Source organism: Neoarius graeffei, chromosome 10, assembly GCF_027579695.1.
Source record: "Neoarius graeffei isolate fNeoGra1 chromosome 10, fNeoGra1.pri, whole genome shotgun sequence".
NCBI classification, from domain to species: domain Eukaryota; kingdom Metazoa; phylum Chordata; class Actinopteri; order Siluriformes; family Ariidae; genus Neoarius; species Neoarius graeffei.
In genome coordinates this window covers 78,991,589-79,006,250 of record NC_083578.1, presented here as the reverse complement: position 1 = coordinate 79,006,250, position 14,662 = coordinate 78,991,589, and the positions used below count along the sequence as shown (strand labels likewise).

The 14,662-nt window shown below is 41.2% G+C and overlaps 1 protein-coding gene across 1 annotated transcript in view; it reads right to left on the bottom strand.

Annotated features, from left to right (window-relative positions):
* plekha2 (pleckstrin homology domain containing A2) overlaps positions 1-14,243 on the bottom strand; it is a 36,845-nt gene extending 22,602 nt beyond the window's left edge. The window contains exon 1 of the mRNA XM_060932361.1: positions 14,060-14,243. The gene's annotated coding sequence lies outside the window, so the exon portion shown is untranslated. The remainder of the gene's footprint in view (positions 1-14,059) is intronic.
* Between the last annotated feature and the right edge of the window lie 419 nt (positions 14,244-14,662).

Sequence of the window (14,662 nt, the reverse complement as noted above, 5' to 3'; positions counted from 1 at the left end):
CCTGGTGACTTGTCCAGGGTGTACCCCGCCTTTCACCCGTAGTCAGCTGGGATAGGCTCCAGCTTGCCTGCAACCCTGTAGAACAGCATAAAGCGGCTAGAGATAATGAGATGAGTTCGACATTTTAACATGGGGGTCAATGGGAATTGTCTTGCTTTTGGAGCCAGCCTCTAGTGGCCATTTGAGGAACTGCAGGTTTTAGCACTCCCACATTGGCTTCACTTTTCAGGAGTGGAGGTTCACAGCGACCATCGAAATGAGGAATCGAAACGTATCAGTCAGGTTAGCTTGAGTATTAAATTATATTTGCTGAACCAGAATTACATGGCTTTTTAGTTTTTAGTGATTTGTCAGTCCGGGGATTAAAACTACATAAAAATATTTTGGTTCTTTTACGGTATATGTGAATGATACAATAAAGCCTGTAAACTAGCGTTTTAATGCTTTAAAGCATATACGCAGAGCCATGGCCTCACTTTCGTTTACAAATGCCTTGAGACCTCAAGAATGGCACAGGAATAGTTTTAAGCATTAACAATGAATCTAATATAGTAATTTTTACAATTAAAGTGATTTATATAGGTAGCGGTCTGAGTGAATGACCTTGACGTCCATAACGCCACAGCAGGAAGGCTATCTGTCTCATTGCCATTTCTGCTATACTAAAACACAGAGCTGACTGAAACTCCGATCCTCCGTTTTGATCTAATTTATCACCATGCCACGAAGATGTGTTGCTCGTGGGTGCAGCAACACGACAGAAGGTGGATTTACGTTGCATTCATGGCCCAAGAATCATGTTCAAACCGCAAAGATTTGGACGCGTTTTGCGAGAAGTTCATGGGCACATTGGGCGGCTACGAAGTGGTCTCTCCTCTGCTCTGCACATTTTACTGAAGACTCATACGAGACCTCTGATCTGTTGAGGAGCATTGGTGATAAGCCCGTATTGAAAGAGGGTGCAGTACCAACAATTAAATAAAACTATAAGAAAAGGAAAGCATTTATTTAATTTATTTTTTAAAAGGAAAGCAAGTTCAGTTGCATCAGTTCTCCCAGAGTGTGAGCTGAGGGTTGTTGGTAAAACCCGGGATGGAACAGGACAGATCGCTCGGGCAGTGACCTCCCCGTGGTTGTTGCTAAAACCGGTGACGTCCCGTCCCATCCTGGGTTTTAGTAATTGCCTGAGCCGAGCAGTAATGGCGGAGTACTCAGTATGGAGAAAATGGAGAATGAGTGGAGCAGCCATCAGATTTCTCTGCTGGATATTGCTGCCATCTCGCCCTTACGTGGAAGAAGCGAATGAACGGGGAACTGAAAGTCAGATTGCTTCAAGACAATCGACCACAAGATCGGCCTTCAAGAAGCGAGAACACAGACGGGTAAGGTCCGACTCTCATTTGGATACAAAACAACAAAAACACGTTGTTTACCTGCATTTAGATTAATACATGTAACTTATATTGTGTGTTTAAGTTACAGGTATAAGATTATTTAATTTGCTTCAGAATGTGATTGTCTCAGTTCATCTGATTACGTAATCAGCCTTTTACATTTTATCAGTGAAAATGCATGCATGCTGCATAAGTTATAACACCTATCCTGTTTTAATGAGAGTCAACCCACAATCAGTGAAGTCAAATCAGTCTTAGGCTACATCCACACGACAATGGCAACGAGATTTAAAAAAAAAAAAATCATTGCGTCCACGTGGGCAATGGATCAGTAAAATATCGCAACGCAACGCTTGCTGAAAACGATGCAATACACATGCCACACCTCTAGGTGCGCTGTAAGACGGTCCCATCGGAGACACCAGAATAATAGAAGTAGTAAGGACGCATGCGCATAAACTATTATGCGCGAGACTTCATATTAGCCACAGTCAGAAAAATCTGTTCGTAAAATTACGTTATAATGACCAAATACAATGAAAAGTATTTTTCCAGTCTCACCTGTGAAAGTTAATCCCATGTGATCTCGTTTGGATGGCAAACCTGTTGGTACAGTTAAACGCAGCACATGAATGAGGCATCTTTATTCTCCACTTTGCCCCATCCAATATGGCGGCGAGGATGACGTATGATTCTACGCGGAAGGTGGCATCTTTAATGGTCCGGAATAAATTGAATGCTACACGTTGATGGATTAGTTTGTTCTTCTACGCCCTTTTTGAGGAATGTATTGTAGGACTTAAACCAACATCTGAAGAGGTGAGATCGCTCCTTTTTTTTCCCCTATTTTTGCTGGCGGGATTGACTCTGCCCTAAGGGCTATTCTCTCTCTCTCTCTCTCTCTCTCTCACTTTGCACCATTACATAATAAATATTCACAGTGAAAATATTTTGTAAGCGCGTTTCATGAACCAAGTTATAGGATTTGTTGACAACTCGCATCGAGTTTGTTACACTTCTACCCGGCGTGAAGCACTGACAGTCATGTGGTTGTGACGTCATCGTAAACAAATCCGTTCTACTCATCCAGACGACTTCGCAATGGCAACGTTGCCAGATCTTTCCACTCTGGAACCCGTTCTCAAAAGATTTCGTTTTGGGGCACCCAAAACGCCGGTGCCGTGTGGACGCCAGGCCGAAACGAGAAACAATTTTATCAGATTCACCTGAATCCGTTGCCGTGTGGACAGGGCCTTAGTTGAGCAAGTCGGTAATGGTATTTCTTACTTTCACCATAAATTTTTATTTATATGACTTTGGTCTATAGCCGTAAAAGGCCTCAGCCTTAAAACCGGTTACCGCTGTGACGTCACGCACTCAGGGCTGGCTGGTTCAGCGGGGCAGCTCGAATGCCAACTTTGCGGTAGATTTTAACTCTCAAAAATATATATTTTTTTATTCCCATTTATGCAGCATACAAGAGTCAAGGATGGAGATACTATCCATTCAGAAATGTATTTAAAAATAAAAGGTTCTGCGTATCTGCTTTAATGAACATGCATTAAACAAGCCATTATTTGTTAGTTTAATAATTAAAGTCTGTTCGTCAGTTTGAAATTATATTGTCATTTTAGAAGGAAAAATTATGACCAGATAATAGTAATTGTGCTCAGATTTGATTGCTGCTCACATTTAAAAAAAAAAAAAAACAAAAAGGAAAGAAAAAAAAAAGAAAAAAATGCAAGTTGCAGAAGCACCGCTCCGCTGCACTCTGGCTCAAGTTACCTCCTGTCTGTCAGTCACTATTTGCAAGTCTGCAAACCATGCTTTTGAAGTACACGTCCATTAAAGGGCAAAGACCTTTTTGCTGAACTTTATCACATTCTTTCCGTTCACAAGTCAAAGAAATGCAATCGTAAAACTCATCCAAATGCTCAGCATACCCAATGACATAATAGTTTGCAAAGAAATTGGAGGACAAAGAAGAAAGATGTCGATATTTATTAACTTAGAATCCTGGTGTGTTAAATAATCTTAAACTCTGCACTATACACTCACCAGCCACTTTATTAGGAACATCCATCCACCTGCAGTTGTCTAATGAGCAAATCCCTTGCACAATGCATCAAATCAGGGTTGCTTTACAATCAGGGTACGCAAGCTAAAAATCACATTTAACACTTATTATCTTCAATATCAAAAGGCTTGACTAAATAAACTTGGTTGTTTATTAGGGTGACCAGATTTCCCTAGTCTGAAACCGGGACACTTTTGCGCGCGACCATGCTCGTGCACGCACACCTTTTTTTTACGTAAACGTGACACTCAGAGAGGTGCTCTTATCATTTTGTTGAAGCTCACATTTATCAACATCTCACATGAAATAAAACAAACAGGCATTTTGTTATCTAGTAGCATAGTGGTATACAGATCAGTTAAATTATGGTCAGACAACAGATTTTGTAATGGCTGAGAATAGGCCAGGCTATGTCCATAGGCCAAGTTTACACTGATTTATTTCACCTGTTTGTGAGAACACCAAGAAGAATGCATATGCACATGTAGGCTATATCTCTAAAATTGTATGCACTATAGCATGAACTTAAAAAGTAGATATGTGACCTCAACATAGCCTAGGTTAGAATCAACCTTACTAACCATTCCCCACAAATGAATGAATAAAGCAAGAAGATGTGTACAAAAGTGAACACTTTAATGGAAGGTGCAACAAGCTGTTCAACACAGCAAAATCGCCAAACTGTCAGAACGGTATGTTAAACAGAAACAAAAAAGAGACAAGTGATTTGAGAATATATACTACGGAAGCCGAGAGAGGCCCTTCATATAATACTTTTTTTTATTCACCTTGTTATTCCGAGATAACAACATAATTAATTCAGGATCTCGAGAAAACAACACAACTAATTCGAGATCTCGAGAAAACAAAACAATTATTTCGTGATCTCGAGTAAACAGCTGAGAAATGGTTCATTCAGGTGCGCCAAGAGACTTGTGATATGCTGACTTTGGGGCTATTTCTCATTCTGTATAGACGCAACTTTGGTCATTAGAATGTCTGGAATAATCAATCACCTAATAAGGCAATATTTTGATCAGGGGTTGACACAGGGAGAGATTGCATTAAGTCTTTTAATAAGGGATAATTTTAAAATTAGTCCGCGGCACCTCCGCAGAAGACTGGCCCGGCTTCGTCTCTACCCACGGAGATACAGTGATCCAGCTGAGATCATGAAATAATTGTTTTGTTTTCTCGAGATCTCAGAATTAGTTGTGTTGTTTTCTCGAGATCCTGAATTAATTATGTCGTTATCTCGGGATAACAAGGTGAATAAAAAAAAGATTATATGAAGGGCCTCTCGCGGCTTCCGTAAATATACATTCAAACAAAACAGTAGTAAAGGAGGAGAGGGGCGACAGCCCGAGGAAAGCCCCCACAGGAGCGCACAGCATTTGCAGCATAGGCTACCCAACTCAGTACAAGAACAAAGCACTTACAGTGTGTGCAGTAGGCTTCGTGCGCATTGTTCTGCGCCTCTCGGAGGAAGGGGTAGGTGCCCTGTAAATCTTTGGAAAAGGTACATTTTCTTTTCGGCATAATTGCTGCGGCATTACTGCTGCTAGCTGCTAGACAAAGAACATTCGCGCCGGTTAATGTTTATTTTATTGTTGCATGGCAACACGTTCTGTTGTCTGGAATAATGTGGCTAAATAAACACCCATGCCACAGGGCCAGGGGGCAGTAACCAGGAAAGTTTGCGATTCCTGTCAATTCATCAAAATAGTAAATGCAGACATTTCTCCGCTAATGATTCCCACGCTGCTCAGTCGCAAACGTCGCGAGTGGTGAAAACCGGGACATATCCGTGTCCCGACAGACTTTTGTCGGGACTCACAACCCCAAATCGGGACTGTCCCAGTAAAACCGGGACGTCTGGTCACCCTATTGTTTATTGTAGCCCTGTGATAGCTCTATTTACCATGCAAAAAAAAAAAAAAAATTGGTGATAACGTTATTTTTGGTGAATGTATGGCAATATATGTCATATTTAGCAAAATTACTCGTGTCATTTAGAAAAAGTGCTTTTTTGACCACAGGTAGCTCCAAAAGGGATGCACTTAAATCATTCTTTATACCATAAAACAAATATTTGGTTCCATATCATTGGAAACATAGTTAAGTTTTAATGTTGAATGCCAGTAAGTTTTCAGACTATTTTGATCAAATTAGTATGTAATTGTGTCAAAAAAATGTCCTCTCCGAGACAGCTAATTTTTCAATATAAAATAACATATCTAAAATGATTATTTTCATCCTAAAATGTGGTCAAGATATTGGGACATAAATATTAGAGACAACTAACACAAAGCTTACAGCCTTATATTTAAAAGCACTATGGAAGTAGTGGATTCTGAATTGTCCAAAAAAAGTCCTCTCCGAGAATCACTTCATTTGTTTCTCCCAGCCCTGCTTAAAGCTACACTTAATCTTCTTTATTGTAGGTATCATGCCGCCATCTTGTGTCAGAACTACAATTCCCAGTCCACTTCCGTGTGACCTACGTCACGCGTGGGCGGGATCATCTACGTCATCATACAAGGAAACATAAAACAATGGGACAACGCTTCCATCTTTCTCTCTCACGTCTGGCTTCCGATGGATCTGGATGTATAAAGAGGCGCGCTCTCCACCCCAAAAAGACGTCTTCTTTCTTGCAAGATCCATCACTCAGCGCGATTTTCCTTCTTACCCTTGGCAAAGGTAAACTCTAGAGTCGCGCGATCTTTAAACTCAACCTGAGTTACAACCGGTTTACTTGCATTAGAAGTGACGTCACGACTGCAGCCCAGGCAGTTAAAAGTTAAGAAGCGATTGAATCCTTTTTAACTCAAAGCGCTGTGCATCTTATTCTGATCAGAGACTTTTCCTCACGAACGCTGAGGTTCGGACCAAGAACCCTCTGCTTTCCACGGGAACCACCCAAGTGCTCCGTTCGACCCGAAAGTTTCTCCGCCTCCATCACGAGCGGCTCACGTGCTCCCACGGCGAGGCCCGAGACTACACCGGCGAATAGTTCTTCATATCTTGCTAAAGGCAGGATTAAGTAAGATTTTGGCATTTGGGCATAATTAGGATAGTCTTAGGAATTTGCTTTTATTTGAAATAGTGTGAATTTAAACCCAGGTTTATTGTTACACTGTTGAACACGCAGCGTGTTGATTTATTTTGGTTCTATGTTCTCTCAATTGTTTAATAGATAGGCTGCGCATGCTTCTCTCTTTTATTCTTTACTACTAACATATAGTTCTCATTATTATACATCTTGATGTCATTAAGATTTCAGTGGATTCAGTATGGTTATGAGCTAGTGGGTTAGCTACAGCTTCGCTTTTGTCTGCTTAGCAACACAAAGCTAATCAAGGCCTACCATGTGCTCAGCAAGCCATCAGGCCTAACAAACACACTTTAGCTAGGCTATAGGGCCTTTCACAAACACATACTAGCAACACAAGGCTAATCTAGGCCTCCACCACGTGTAGTTAGCTACACGAGGCTAAACACAGAGCTAATCCTTTGTTCTGTTTAGATAACATTCTTTTGTTTAGCTACCAACAAGCTAGGCCTCCACCACGTGTAGTTAGCTACACGAGGCTAAACACATGGTCAAGTCCTTCACACTCCCTCTCTCTCTCTCTCTCACACACACACACACACACACACTTCACTGCTTGTATATATTGATTTATCTTTTTATCTTTGTATAATAAATTCATTTATCAAACAAACTGTGTTTATTTGTGTGAACAACATCTGAAGTCCCCAATTTTCTCAAAGAATTCAAAAAGGGTGCAAATGTTATATAATATGGTAAGTGATCTTAATAATTTGGAAATGTACCATAATTTAGCTGTTTGGTAATTTATTATTAAGCACCAGGATTAATGGTATGATTCACTAAATGATTCCCTAAATGATTCATTGAACAATTCCCTAAATGATTCACTAAATGATTCATTGAACGATTCACTGAACGATTCACTTCAAATGAGAGTGATTCTATGGTATGATTCAATTCAAACGAGTCAAATTAAATGATTCAATGGGATTGATTCATTTTAATTATTGACTTTCAAAATTTAATGAGACTGATTTAACGAGATTGATCACTTAATATCAATAATTAACTGATTGCACCCACATTATCTTATAGCAGATTACACAAAACTACCATACACACATGCCAAAAAATTACCTGAAACTGTAACTTGTCCTTCACTTAAAAACTGGTACAAGAACCAGTTTGAATCAATTTGAATTTTGGACCCCTGTGACACAAACTTTGTACTCTGACTGTAAAACAACCCGTCACACCGGCACAAATCAAGAGCTTCAGTTAACGTTCACGTCTTCAAACATCAGAACGGGAAAACTTGTGATCTCAAAGTGTGACTTTCTTTCACTGTGGCATGGGTGTTGGTTTGAGCCAAATGGACTGGTTTGAGTATTTCAGAAACTGCTGATCTCCTGGGGTTTTCGCACACAACAGTCTCTAGAGTTTACACAGACAGAATGGTGCGAAAAACAAAAAAAAACATTGAGTGAGTGAGCAAGCGACAGTTCTGTGGGTGGAAGCGTTTTGTTGATGAGAGCTCAGAGGAAAATGGCCAGACTGGTTTGAGCTTTTTTGCCAGGAAGGATATAGTTACTCATTTTATCACTCTTTACAATCACGGTGAGCAGAAAAGCATCTCAGCATGCAACAGCAGAAAACCACAGTGGGTTCCACTCCTGCAACCAAGAACAGGAATCTTAGAATCAACAACAAGTTCCTATTAAAGTGGTCGGCGAGTGTATATGCAACACATTCTTGTGCATAATATATAGACACACGCACACAAGGAATGTGCTGATCTATTAGTGAATAATCATATTAGAGCCTGATTTGCTGAATTGGTCATGTGTTTGGTTTGATATATCTTCCAATCCACTGACACGGACTTCATACTGTGCAGCTGACTGACACAACACGCCTTTAAAACACATCACCATTGCACTTGAGATGTTGTGCATCACTAGAAGTACTTCATAAATTTGCCACCAAGTGTATACAGCCTTACTATTTAAATCCAGATTATACGTTCAGTATAATACATAAGAAAAACAACACTACAGTACATGCTGTTTCGAAAAACTGAACAGTGATGGTGTGTCAACACCGAAGTTGATTATTTCCCAATACCTACACACCATGAAGTGTTTGATTCTTCATACACCACAGCAATATGCCAACAAGTACAATATTTAATCCATCAAGGAATGATGTGTTACATTTTCAACTGCTTTTATTTAGCGTTGTGGAATGTTGAGTCTCGGCAAGACAACTTCATCCATCCATGTCATGATTTATCTCCAGTGCTGTACTTCCAAGCAGTAGGCTGTTAAAAATAGCACACTACCACAGACTGCCATAGTTCGTACAGGTAATGCGCGGTTTGGCTCCCAGCCCATGAAAGTGAACGAGTGGTGAAGTATTTTCTGCACGTCAACCAGGAAGCTTCCTGAAATTTCCCTATGTGCTTACAATCTATGCAAAACTGTCCGAGGTTGTTGTATCCAGACAAAAACAGTCTGTTGCATTTCTGTCCGATAGTACACTCTCAGAAAAATGGCTACTAACCCGTAGCTTTCCATGTCACTGTATAGAGGGTACCATCAAGCGTACACCTTTTATACATTTAGCATGCATCGTATCACAAGAAACACACATGTAGCGTCTCTGAAAACTAATTACGGTCTATTGGTGGACCTTAAAATTATTACTAAAATATGATACACTACCGATACTTCCTTATTTTTGAAAGAAAAGCACTGTTCTTTTCAATGAAGATCACTTTAAACTAGTGCTGTCAAGCGATTAAAATATTTAATCGCGATTAATGTCGCGACTGTCATAGTTAACTCGCGATTAATCGCAATTTAATCGCACATTTTTGTCACATGAAAAACCATTGTAATTCTCTTATCAGCATAAAAAAGTGAATGGGCTTGCTCACCGTTCGAACTACGGGGTACTCGGGGGATCCGAGATCCCCTGAAACAGACATGAGATCCCTTGAAAACATGATTTGGGAAATGTTGGGGGGTCTCTAAAATATTGGCAAAATAATGTTTATTGACATAGCAATCATGTGTAATGGGAAGCATTTGCATATCCGAAGTGAGCGTGCGATGGAGATCCGCGCTCTGAGACAAGCGCAAGCACCCCCAAGGGAAAAAAAGGGACCCCCCGAAAATATCGGCATAGTTCGAACACTGGTTGTACCAATGTTTTTTTTTTTTTTTTTTATTGCAGAGCATAACACGTCTTGTCACAGCCACTGCAAAGTGGGGCTGGAGCCGCCGATGGGAAAACGAAACCTAAGCCGAGCACCGTGGCTCTTCGGGGGAGGGCAGAGGACTCTGGCTGTGCGGGGCGTGGCATCATGTCACGGAGCGTTAATCTCGCGATAAAAAAATTATCGCTGTTAAAATTGAGTCAAGTTAACGCGTTAATAACGCGACATTTTTGACAGCACTACTTTAAACTAATCAGAAATACACTCTATACATTGCTAATGTGGTAAACGACTATTCTAGCTAAATTCTACTAAATGTCTGGTTTTTGGTGCAATATCTCCATAGGTGTATAGAGGCCCATTTCCAGCAACTCTCACTCCAGTGTTCTAATGGTACAATGTGTTTGCTCATTGCCTCAGAAGGCTAATGGATGATTAGAAAACCCTTGTACAATCATGTTAGCACAGCTGAAAACAGTTTAGCTCTTTAGAGAAGCTATAAAACTGACCTTCCTTTGAGCAGATGGAGTTTCTGGAGCATCACATTTGTGGGGTCGATTAAATGCTCAAAATGGCCAGAAAAATGTCTTGACTATATTTTCTATTCATTTTACAACTTATGGTGGTAAATAAAAAAGTGTGACTTTTCATGGAAAACACAATTGTCTGGGTGACCCCAAACTTTTGAACGGTAGTGCATATCCAAAAGATACATATTAACTCGACAAAATTCGATGCACTCTTGAGTTTACTACTCCGACTGCAAGGTTTAGTTCGGTCTTTCCATGAATGCACATTGTAGGATACTCAGCTTGAAGAGACTAATCTCTGGTGGATACCTTCAACCAAAAAGCATCCTGAAAAAAAAAAAAACGATCCGCTTACATAGTATGGGGGAAAAAAAAAGTTTGACCTGAATTTTTGAGTTTGTGAGAAACTATTGAACCTAAACTACGACTGTATATGGAACCAATCAAAGAAACCAACAGTTGGTCGAGCCACATCCAAAACGGCACATTACCATAAAAACAGTAAACAAATAGTGGTTATATAATTAATACAAGGAAGCATTCTACGTTTGCTTGATGGACTTAGAGACTAAATATTTATGATTCATGTTCATGCACTGTTTTACCAATGCATCATCATCATTCTCAAATCTATAACATTTTAAATGGTTTAACCTTTCCTTCTTGACACGACTTTGTTTCCTTTCGCTCAGAAAACTCAAACTCCAGAAGACATTACCCTTTCGTTGCACTGCCTTCGGGCAGTCAGATTTTTCTGCAAAAGCCACTGTTCAGTGGAATGCCCTAAGAGATGGTTGGAAGTTCTTTCTTGCAGTAGTAGCTTTTAAGTCAAATTTAAAACAAAAAAAACTTTCCAATCACCGACTCTATACATTTTCCGTGCTGCTTGAGTCTATTATTTTCTCTTTGCTTGCATCTCAAAGATCCTGCATCCTTTCAAATTAAGTTCTTTAACATGCTCATCGGGCGGTATGGTGGTGTAGTGGTTAGCGCTGTCGCCTCACAGCAAGAAGGTCCAGGTTCGAGCCCCGTGGCCGGCGAGGGCCTTTCTGTGCGGAGTTTGCATGTTGTCCGCGTGGGTTTCCTCCAGGTGCTCCGGTTTCCCCCACAGTCCAAAGACATGCAGGTTAGGTTAATTGGTGACTCTAAATTGACCGTAGGTGTGAATGTGAGTGTGAATGGTTGTCTGTGTCTATGTGTCAGCCCTGTGATGACCTGGCGACTTGTCCAGGGTGTACCCCGCCTTTCGCCCGTAGTCAGCTGGGATAGGCTCCAGCTTGCCTATGACCCACAGGATAAAGCAGCTAGAGATAATGAGATGAACATGCTCATCATGCTGACAAGGTTTTAAGTATGAGATATTATTGTATGCGAGTTGTATTACGTGCTTTGTTTTGCTTGTCTAGTTTACTTCGGTCACCGAGGAGTTTTAAGAAGTTTGAACTGTGACCTGCGGATGAAAGGTGCCCTGCATCAAATGTTTAACATTATACATTACTTATTAATTCAATTAGAGGAAGCCTAATGGTTAGAGAAACAGCTTTGGGACGAAAAGGTTGCTGGTTTGATTCCCTGAACTTATAGGGCTTATAGGGTAGTCACACTAGAGGCGGAATGCCGTCAGAATGAAAATTCTTCGTATATTCTGGGATATTCGAAGTGCATTCTAAAAATTCTGACTGCATTCCAAACATTCGGGCCCATTCTTGTGGCCGGCCCGAATGTTTTGCTCATGCTCAAAACATTCGAGGTGCATTCGAAGAGGAGAAATATCGAACGACATTCGAAGTGTATTCTAACTGCATTCTAAATATTCTTACAGCATTCCAACGGCATTCGAAACATTCTGATCGCGTTCGAGGGAAAAATCGAAATGGCAAGCCACTTCAAATCCTGCCAGAATGTGCCTCGTATGAGCTGGAATGAAAAGTCTTCGTATATTCTGGGATATTCGAAGTATTCGAGCTGCATTCTCTTTGAATTCTTAGACATTCGAAACATATTCGGCGGCTATTCCGGGAGCATTCTGACTGCATTCGAGGCACCTTCTGACCAGACTTCGGGTGGTATTCGGGCAGCAATCGAACCGCACTCGTACGGCATTCAAAGTGCATTCTTAATATCCTTACTGCATTCTAGGTATTCCTACTGTGTTCCAACTGCATTCGAAAGCTAATACACCCGGAATATGCAAGAAACTTTCTGATCGCGTTTGAGGGAAAAATCAAAATGGCAAGCCACTTCAAATCCTGCCAGAATGTCCCGAATGTGCCTCGAATGAGCCGGAATGAAAATTCTTTGTATGTTCCGGGATATTCAAAGTATTCGAGCTGCATTCTCTTTGAATTCTTAGACAATCGAAACATATCCGGAGTGTTCTGACTGCATTCAAGGCACCTTCCGACCAGACTTCGGGTGGTATTCGGGCAGCAATCGAACCGCACTCGTACGGCATTCGAAGTGCATTCTTAATATCCTTACTGCATTCTAGGTATTCCTACTGTATTCGAAAGCTAATACACCTGGAATATGCAAGAAACTTTCTGATCATGTTCGAGGGGAAAATCGAAATGGCAAGCCACTTCAAATCCTGCCAGAATGTCCCGAATGTGCCTCGAATGAGCCGGAATGAAAATTCTTCATATATTCCGGGATGGGTGGCACGGTGGTGTAGTGGTTAGCACTGTCGCCTCACAGCAAGAAGGTCCGGGTTCGAGCCCCGTGGCCGGCTAGGGCCTTTCTGTGCGGAGTTTGCATGTTCTTCCCGTGTCCGCATGGGTTTCCTCCGGGTGCTCCGGTTTCCCCCACAGTCCAAAGACATGCAGGTTAGGTTAACTGGTGACTCTAAATTGACCGTAGGTGTGAATGTGAGTGTGAATGGTTGTCTGTGTCTATATGTGTCAGCCCTGTGATGACCTGGCGACTTGTCCAGGCAGGGCGTACCCCGCCTTTCGCCCGTAGTCAGCTGGGATAGACTCCAGCTTGCCTGCGACCCTGTAGAACAGGATAAAGCGGCTACAGATAATGAGATGAGATATTCGAGTAGTATTCTCTTTGAATTCTTAGACAATCGAAACATATTCGGAGCATTCTGACTGCATTCAACGCACCTTCCGAACAGACTTCGGGTGGTATTCGGGCAGCACTCGTACGGCATTCTTAATATCCTTACTGCATTCTAGGTATTCCTACTGTGTTCCAACTGCATTCAAAAGCTAATACGCCCGGAATAGAACAGCATTCTTACAAAGCTGTAAGAATGTCGGTCAGTTTGAAGTTCCCGCCCGAACGTGGCATGAATTTTGAAAAATGCTTTATTCCTGCTAATTCCGGATAAGTGTGACGGGGCCTTTAAGTGCCCTTAAGCAAGGCACCTAACCTCCAACCGCTCCGGCAAGAGTAGTGAGTAGTGGCGTACCTTGTGTCTGATCAGCCAAAGAAAAACTGATGATGCAGATTATCAGTTTGGGCATTAACTGATTAATTAAATACCAACTACCTTAGATAATCAATACTAAGTAGTAATGCATTCTAATAAGGAGGCTTTTGCTTGTGCTTTTTTTTTTTTTAGGTTTAAGATCTTTACATCTATAGGCAGGAAAAAAAAAAAGTGCTTACAAAGTTCTAAGATCAAAGAGGAGGTGGATTTGTTACGTCACAAGGCAGGATTGGGAACAGGACTGAAGTTCCTCCTGAACTCAACAAGTGCACAAGTGCCACACCTTAATATCAGCTCTCACACACACACACGCAGAAAGAGAGAGAGAGAGACCAACTTACCGAATGCACACAGGGGTTTTTTTAGTCCTGGATCCTTGTGCTACACGGTTAACAGCCGTGAGTGCTGCTGAATCTCATGGTACTGAGAATTAAAGCCGAGTTTTGGAGCCAGAGCGTTAGCGTTAGCACATGATAGCAGTGACATGGCTTTTTCCGGGTTGAGTTAAAAAGCAAAACCGCGCATCCGGTTGTGTGCACTTCGTTTCTACACAGAAAGAGGAACACAAGTCGAGTGGCACACTGTGAAAAACACGCACACTATAACTCGACTTGGAACCCCCTCACACACAACTTTAATAACAGTATGGGATAAAGAGGAACAGATGAACAAATGTAATGTAAACAAGCTTCCTCTGGCACTTTATACATGGAGCTAGATTTCCACACAGGCTTTTACTCCTCTAGACAAAGTTTTTGTTTTCTTTTGTTGAATAACTCGTGATATCAGACAAGTCTTGACTGCATACCTGTCAACTTTGAGGTTTGGAAAAAAAAAAAAGGGATATTTCCCAGATTTTTAACTCAAAATAAGGGAAAATTTCAGAAAGTCATACCCTTCACCAAAAGTGGGTGTGTAGTTGAATGGGGGGGTTAATTTTCTAT